Source organism: Rhinopithecus bieti, unplaced genomic scaffold (genome assembly GCF_001698545.2).
Source record: "Rhinopithecus bieti isolate Rb0 unplaced genomic scaffold, ASM169854v2 scaffold_25394, whole genome shotgun sequence".
Taxonomy (NCBI): Eukaryota; Metazoa; Chordata; class Mammalia; order Primates; family Cercopithecidae; genus Rhinopithecus; species Rhinopithecus bieti.
Genome location: NW_016811676.1, coordinates 61,461 through 67,862, shown reverse-complemented (window position 1 = coordinate 67,862; position 6,402 = coordinate 61,461). Strand labels below are relative to the sequence as shown.

Genomic DNA, 6,402 nt, shown 5'->3' with positions numbered 1-6,402 from the left:
CCCATCCCCGCCAGGAGGGTCATCTGACTCTGAAAAGTAATTTGCTTTAACTAACACTACTAGGATATTTTACAATCCTATAAAAGTCAGAAGATAATGTAGAAAAATGATAAGGCATGCTGTTTTCTCTTTCTTCTTTTCTGGTAGAGATGATAACCCCAAAGGTAAAGATTTTATTGTTCTGTAAGACATCAACCAGTTTTGAACCTAACTCAGCAATCTTATTTGGACATTCCTTTTTCCACTGAGTTTTTTTTTTTCCACTGAGTTCCTCATATCCTCACTGAGTTGGTTTTGTTATTCTGCTAGTTTCCTCATTAAATAAGTTCAACGAAACTTTGACACATGCTCTTTGTATGTTTTTAACAACATAAGAATAGGCCTGATATAGTGGCTCATATTTGCAGTCTCAACACTTCAGCAGGCCAAGGCGGGAGGATCACTTGAGCCCAGGAGTTCAAGACCAGCCTGAACAACATAGCAAGACCCGCCCAGGCACGGTGGCCCATGCCTGTAATCCCAGCACTTTGGGAGCCGAGGCGGGAGGATCACTTCAGCACAGGAGTTGCAGACCAGCCTGTGCAACATGGCGAAACCCCGTCTATGCAAAAAAATACAAAAAAATTACCTGGGTGAGGTGGCATGTACCTGTGGTCCTAGCTACTTGGGAGGCTGTGGCAGGAGGATCACTTGAGCCCAGGAGTTTGAAGCTACAGTGAGCTATGATCCCACCCCTGCACTCCAGCCAGGGTGACAAAGCAAGACTGTCTAAAAAGAAAAAAAAAATTAAGAATCAGTCTTTGTCAGTTCCTGGGGCCCAATAATCAAATCATCACTGGGAGATTGGGTTCTGTGCATCAGAATGCCTCACCAGTCATATTCATAGGTGGCTACATTATGACAAGATTCAGGCTGATTAGCTAAATTGACTAGTGTGGCACAAATGAGGCTCCAGGCACAGGTATGGCACCTCCTCCCCTCACCCAATGGAAGCCACAGCTTTACACAGAGAAAAATCAACAGGTTGAAAGTCAGTGACAGCAGCAATTCCACTCTTACATGTGTGTATATGTAAGAGCAATTAGTCCTAATGTCCATAAGACAACATGCAAGAATGTTCAGAGCCTCTATCAATAAAATCCTCAAACTGGAAACAACCCAAATATCCATCAACAAAATATTGGCTAAACAAATTATGGGAAATTCATCATAATGGGATACTATACAGCAAGAACAAAGTACCGATGTACGCAAAAACACTTTGGTGTGCACTAGTCATATACAAAAGAACACATATTGTATGACTCCATTTATATAAAATTCTAGTACAGGTAAAACTAATATATGATGATCAATTCCTTGGGGGAGGAGAATCACTGGGAAAAGGCCTGATGGAATTTTCTTTTCTTTTCTTTATTTTCTTTAATGAAAGCAAGTTTATTAAGAAAGCAAAGTGGCTGGGCGCAGTGGCTCATGCCTGTAATCCCAGCAATTTGGGAGGCCGAGGCAGGCAGATCACAAGATCAAGAGATCGAGAACATCCTGACCAACATGGTGAAACCCTGTCTCCACTAAAAATACAAAAATTAGCTGGGCATGGTGGCACACACCTGTAGTCCCAGCTTCTCGGGAGGCTAAAGCAAGAGAATCACTTGAACCGGGGAGGTAGAGGTTGTAATGAGCCGAGATCTCCCCACTGCACTCCAGCCTGGTGACAGAGCGAGATTCCGTCTCCAAACAAAAAAGAGGAAGAAGGAAGTAAAGGAATGAAAGAATGGCTACTCCATAGGCAGAGCAGCCCTGAGAGCTGCTGGTTGCCCATTTTTATGGTTATTTCTGGATTATATGCTAAACAAGGGGTGGATTATTCATGAGCTTTCCAAGAAAGGGGTGGGAAATTCCCGGAACTGCGAGTTCCCCACCTTTTTAGACCATATAGGGTAACTTCCTGTCATTGCCATGGCATTTGTAAACTGTCATGGCACCACTGGAGTGTAGCAGTGAGGATGACCAGAGGTCACTCTCGTCGCCATCTTGTTTTGGGTGAGATTTTAAAAGATTCTTCTTTCATATTTACAATAAATAAAATAAGTACAAATTAAATAAAAGAGAGATAAACCTAAAAAGGCATGTGGCCTAGCTGGGTACATTTCTGCATGATAAAAAATAGCCTGAGAACTGACAAAGCACACGTATCTTCTTACCAATGGGATGGCCTGCTGCTCAGTATACCTGCGGAATGGCTGGTACTTTTCTCTTGAGAGACTGAGACTGCACTCAGATGAAGGTGGATACGAATCCCAACACTCTGGAGGACCATGCTCAAATGGGACACTGAATAAGGATCTGCTAAATGAATCAAGAAAATGCTTGGCTGGGCATGGTGGCTCATGTCTGTAATCCCAGTATTCTGGGAGGCCGAGGAGGGAGAATCACTTGAGGCCAGAAGTTCAAGACCAGCCTGGGCAATATGGCAAAACCCCATCTCTACTAAAAACACAAAAATTAGCCAGGTGTGGTGGTGTGCGCCTATAGTCCCAGCTAGTGAGGAGGCTGCAGTGGGAGTATCACTTGAGTCTAGAGCGACACTGCAGTAAGACGTGAACATGCCACTACACTCCAGCCTGGGCAACAGAGTACAACCCATCTCAAAAAAAAAAAGAAAAAAAAGAAAATGCTTAAGGTAGGCTCTCTGACAGTGGTAACATGGACAGAAAGGCATGTGGGTATAAAAATGGGATTCCTGACAGGGCGTGGTGGCTCACGCTTGTAATTCCAGCACTTTAGGAGGCTGAGGCGGGCGGATCACCTGAGGTAGGGAGTTTGAGACCAGCCTGACCAACATGGAGAAACCCTGTCTCTACTAAAATACAAAATTAGCCAGCCGTGATGGTCCATGCCTGTAATCCCAGCTACTCGGGAGGCTGAGGCAGGAAAATCGCTTGAACCTGGGAGGCGGAGGTTGCGGTGAGCTGAGATTGCACCATTGTATTCCAGCCTAGACAACAAGAGCGAAACTCCATCTCAAAAAAATAAATAAATAAATGAGATTCCACAAGATTACCCAATTCAATCTGGGGACACATTATTCTTACACCAAATAGGACATGCATAAAGCTACTTTCAAAAGTGCACACCTATGCCAATATGATAATTATTACCTAAAGATGCTTTTTCAGCTTTTAGAATTCTCTACAGAGTCCTGGTTATTGTTAAACTCCACTGCATCCACCTACTGAATTTTCAATAATAGGCCTAAAACATTTCCAGTGGGTGAAGACTTGAAAATAGACTCAGCCATCTGAAAGAATAGAAGTTTCTTTTTCTGCCAAATGTGACAGCTACAAGTAGCGCAGCCCCAGCCACTCCTGCTACATCCTTTCTGCCCTAGGTAGAACAAGCATCTCTCAAGAGCATGACTTCCCCTCCCTTGAAGTGCTCCAGCTGAAACTAGAGGACACCTGAGCAGGTGAGTGCAGGGCAATTCAGGCCCAGAGGAGAGGATCCATTCCCTCACCCAGTGACCAGCACTGCGGCACACTCACTGGGGGGCTGGCCACTGTGCTAAACAATTTCCAGCATTCTCTGGTTTAATCCTCTGAACAGGCCGATGAGGTAGTAGGGTTCTCAAAAGGAAACAGATGGCCCACTCGAATTAGGGTAATCTCGGGTAGGATTAATAGACTTTCACAGGGTGGGTGAGGTATAAAGAAAGCCCAAGGTAGTAGCCTGGGACTTAAAACAAGGGAACCCCCAGACCTGAAGGAAAGAGGAGAGAGGGGTAAGGAGGAAGGTGAGCTTGATTGGAGCAGCCACCCATCCCGTGAGGGACAGGGCCAGCCCAAAATCCACATGAGCAGGGAGCTGGCGGGATAACCGCCTTCCCCCGCCTCCCAATCTCACTCGCCTCCCTCCCTCCCTGCCATCTCCCACCAGGGCTTCCCTTGAGCCAAAGCCCAGGGGAAGCCACAGGACAGGAGCCTGCTGCCATGCCCACACTGGCCTAGCCCAAAGTAGAGCAGGTGGGGCAATGGCGAGACCTTCTGGTCAAGACATCACCTCCATTTCACAGCAAGGAGTCCTCTCTGAGCAGGGGGAGGGTCAGGTTCCAGCTCTCGCGTGGGCAGTTCCTGCACTGCATTTCCCTGCCCTGGTTCCCTCCACAGTCACTGACAGCGTGCCAGCCCTATGCTATGAGCAAATTCCATAGGCTTTCTCAGTGCCTTCCAACTCAGTTTTCTGAATCTGTAGATTCATGGTTTAAAACGAGGTGACACTAGGCCAACAAGACACATAAAGGTGTTCAAAATACTACCTACCCTCAAAACTGGAGCTGATGCTGCAGTCCCTTCTCCTTCCCAGGCTCCTCCTCTCTCTTTCCCATGGTCCTCCTCTCCTTCCCACGGTCTTCCTCTCCTTCCCACAGTCCTCCCTCCTTCCCAGGGCCCTCCTCCCTCTTTCCCACAGTCCTCCTTGCCTTCACACATTCTTCCTTCCTTCCCAGGGTCCTCCTATCTCTTTCCCATGGTCTTTCTCCCCTTCCTACAGTCCTCCTTCCTTCCCAGGGTCCTCCTCTGTCTTTCCCACAGTCTTCCACCCCTTCCCACAGTCCTCCTTCCTTCCCAGGGTTCTGCTCCCTCTTTCCCACAGTCCTCCTCGCCTTCCCAAAGTACGCCTTCCTTCCCAGGGTCCTCCTCTCTCTTTCCCATGATCCTTCTCCCCTTCCCACAGTCCTCCTTCCTTCCCAGGATCCTGCTACCTCTTTCCCACCGTCCACCTCACCTTCCCACAGTCCTCCTTCCTTCCCAGGGCCCTCCTCTCTCTTCCCCACAGTCCTGCTCACTTTCCCACAATCTTGCTATCCTTCCCACAGTCTTCCCTCCTTCCCAGGGTCTTCTCTCTTTCCCACAGTCCCCCTCTGTCATTCCTTCCTCCTTCATCTTCACTCTAACAACTGCCCCTTTTATCTGGAAAAACCCTCTTTCCACACTAGAATGCAGCTCAACTTCAGGGATGCTCCTTTCCTAAAACTGGGGTCTTTGTTTGGATATGCAAAAGAACTCCCATTCACACCTCCACAGAGTCGATCTGTGGTGGCCCAGATGCAGCACTTTCCCACTCTTAAAATGGGAGCGAGAGGCTGGATTCAAGTGTAGTCCAGTGCAGGGAAAGCCTATATTCCTACAACTCCAGAAAGCAAAGTTTAGTAGCATGTTCCCTACAAAACTCTCCCCAGCCTTTTCACACCAAAGAGAAAAGAAAACAGAAATGCTAGTGGGATCACCCTGAGACAAGATCCTAAAGAAAGATTTAAATAGGTTTCTATTCATTTTAGACTCTGAAAGGATAGTGATTGGAAGTCCAGTGTATATCACACATTTTTCATCAACAACCCCTTGTCATAAAAAAAACCCCTCCCACCCAGCCCTCAGGGCTCCTTTGGTGGGGGTCACCTGCTTCTCTGGGCCCAAGGTTCCCCATACTACCTGCCTCCCTGTATCCAAGGCACAGTCCTCTTAAGTATTATCTGGTAACACGGAGACTACAGCAGGGGACCTGGGGACTTCTGCATGCAGGTCTTCCTACTGAGGACAATCCATTCTTCTGAGAACAATCCATTCTTCTCCAGTATGAGATAGAAAGTTTATGGCATGGGGACTTTTAGACCTAGTTAATACTCCCCATGAGGAACAGCCTCCAGGTGATCCTTTTCTACCCAACAATTCAAAGTATTACTTACAACTGTGTGGTAATTTATTAATATGAATGAGTTACATTTTTATAATTAACCTGTAGATGACTTCTCCAAAAGGCATAATTTTCAAAACATTACTGAAGAAGTAAGTTTTGTTCAATGCTTCATGGACATAAAAGGGTAAGGGAAAATGATATTGCTCCTATCAAAAAGGCAATATGAGCCGGGCGTGGTGGCTCAAACCTGTAATCCCAGCACTTTGAGAGGCTGCGGTGGGTGGATCACTTGAGGTCAGGAGTTTGAGACTAGCCTGGCCAATATGGTGAAACCCCATCTCTACTAAAAAAAAATACAAAAATTAGTCAGGCATGGTGGCACGTGCCTGTAATCCCAGCTACTCCGGAGGCTGAAGCACGAAAATCATTTGAACCTGGGAGGTGGAGGTTGCAGTGAGCTGAGATCAAGATCATGCCTGCACTCCAACCTGGGCAACAGAGCAAGACTCTGTCTCAAAAAAAAAAAAAAGAAAAAAAGGCAATATGAATACAAAGGTGGAAAACATTGCATAATTTGAATTCTATATTTATTCATTCATTCATTTAAAGCATTCCATAGGCCAGGCGCGGTGGCTCACGCCTGTAATCCCAGCACTTTGGGAGGCCGAGACTGGCAGATCATGAGGTCAGGAGATTGAGACCACCCTGTCT

The 6,402-nt window shown here is 46.6% G+C and overlaps 1 protein-coding gene across 1 annotated transcript in view; it reads right to left on the bottom strand.

Annotated features, from left to right (window-relative positions):
• Nucleotides 1-6,402, bottom strand: part of CHAF1B (chromatin assembly factor 1 subunit B) — an 80,741-nt gene that overhangs the window by 30,627 nt on the left and 43,712 nt on the right. The gene's annotated exons all lie outside the window — the stretch shown is intronic.